The sequence below is a fragment of the Lathyrus oleraceus genome, chromosome 3, assembly GCF_024323335.1.
Source record: "Lathyrus oleraceus cultivar Zhongwan6 chromosome 3, CAAS_Psat_ZW6_1.0, whole genome shotgun sequence".
NCBI lineage: Eukaryota > Viridiplantae > Streptophyta > Magnoliopsida > Fabales > Fabaceae > Lathyrus > Lathyrus oleraceus.
In genome coordinates, this window is record NC_066581.1 from 268,334,026 (window position 1) to 268,336,050 (window position 2,025).

A 2,025-nucleotide genomic window follows, 5' to 3' on the forward strand; every position below is an offset into this window, starting at 1 on the left:
ACAAACGGGTTAGCTTGAGATTAAGTCAAATGAATGAGAATGATGCAACAATGCGTAAGCAAATTCAATGGTTAAAATCGATTCGAATGGTGATGGATTAATCAATGAAAAACAATCAAAGATCTATCATGTGATCAAGGCAAATGAACTTAAATGTACAAAGCATTCATTATCTAAATTGAAATGGGATTTTCAATTTACAATATGATCACAAACCAAATGAATCAATTAAATGAGAAATTAAAGTGAATATTACTTCTAAAGGTTAAAATCTACCTAAACATAAATTAGGGTCAAAATTCACAATCAAAGTTCAAGAATTGAATCTAATGACCCCGACCATACAAAACATCATACGAAAGTTAAATTGAACGAAAATTAACTTAAAATCTAATTATGGTAAAAAAATCAACAATTAACCATATTAATCCAAATAAAATCCACAAAAAGAAATAACGAGATTGAATGACTAAAAATTAATCATGACATGGTTAAACTAATGTTGAATCAATTCTGGAAAATTAATAAAACTAAATCTAATCTAAAAAATTGATTAAACCTAAATTCTAAGTAAATTCCAATTAAACCTAATTTATCAAAAAGATTAATCTAACTAACTAATGATGAAAACTATGTTAGTTCCTAATTAACCGGAAAAACAAGAATTAATCCTAATATTTCTATCGAGATTAACAATCAACGTCATGATTAAAAAACTATAATTAAAATACATTAATTAAGAATTAATCTAATAATTGAGATTAATGAACATGGGTTATGGGTTAATGGTTTGAAAGGGGTGTGTGAATTAATCTTAGGCCAAAAGGAAGTGAATAAGCCGAAGGCCCAGGTTCCATATCTTCAACACCAACCCAGTTCCAAGCAAATCCAAAATAGCTTCAGGTCAAACGTGAAAACAAGCTTAGCACGGCGCACGAATTTGCTTCCTCGTCGTCTTCAATAATGTCACAAACTGGACTCAAAATGTGAACCAGACTTTGCTGAAGAAAATCATTGTAAATTATTGAGTGGTGATGAAATTCGGTTGGAGGAGGTTTGTTATTGGTTAGAGAGGTTGGTTTTGTTATTTCTGTTTGAGTCAGTTTCAATTCAGTTAGAGTGTGAGGTGAAGTGGTTTTGTTCCTTGTTATATAAATTTTGCAGGTGGAGTTAATTGGTTTTTTTGTGTGTATTATGCAGGTGAGTCATTTATACTGTTAGAAGAGTTTGCTTGGCTTTGGTTATGAGTTAAGTTGAGAAGTTGTGAGGTCATCTCCATTCGGTTCAGAAATCTTGGCAAGTTATTGAAGGGTTAGTAATGAAATCAAAGTTCTGAATTAGGAAACTCTCTTCTGAAATTCTGTTATGGGGAGGTCTTTTTTGGATTTCTTGTGATGTTTTTGGATGGTTGTGTTATACGGTTTTCATTGGTTTTTATTCATATTATATTGTGCAGGAAGCGTGCTAGACGTTTTGTGGTCAATAGCTTGGAGTTGGATTGGCCATGAAGGAATGGATTTGAGCTAGGGACTTGTTGCAAGCTGGACCATTGGCAGTTTGGAATTGGATTCTGGATTATTGTAATTTTTTATTGAAAACCCTGTATATGGATGTAATTGGATTGGTGACTGTATGTTGTAATTTTGGATATTTTGTAATGATTTATGTTATGCATTTGAAATTATTGTAATGTTTATGGTTGTAATGAAATGTGATTTAGAAATTGAAATTGTAATAGGATTGATGTATCATAATTGAAAATGAAAGGTATTGAAATTGTTATTGGATGGACAAGAACATGGATCAAATGGCTTACTGTGAAAATGAATCATGGACATGGTTTTGAAATGGTACATAAAATTGAATGTAGTATGAATTGTGGCTTGAAATGGTAGTTTATGGAAATGTATAAGTTGACATTGAATGAGTTTATGATGTAAGTTGAAAATGAATTGGTTTTGGATTTAAATGGTTTGGATCAAATGTGGTAATGGTTAATGGATAATTTGGTTTGGTATGGTTAAT

The 2,025-nt window shown here is 31.0% G+C and overlaps 1 long non-coding RNA gene across 1 annotated transcript; it reads left to right on the forward strand.

Annotated features, from left to right (window-relative positions):
• The first annotated feature begins 653 nt into the window (after window positions 1-653).
• On the forward strand, window positions 654-1,787 carry LOC127126876 (uncharacterized). Its single transcript, XR_007805128.1, has 3 exons — window positions 654-1,074; window positions 1,201-1,311; window positions 1,457-1,787. It is a non-coding gene; the product is annotated as an uncharacterized LOC127126876 (long non-coding RNA).
• The last annotated feature ends 238 nt before the right edge of the window (window positions 1,788-2,025 follow it).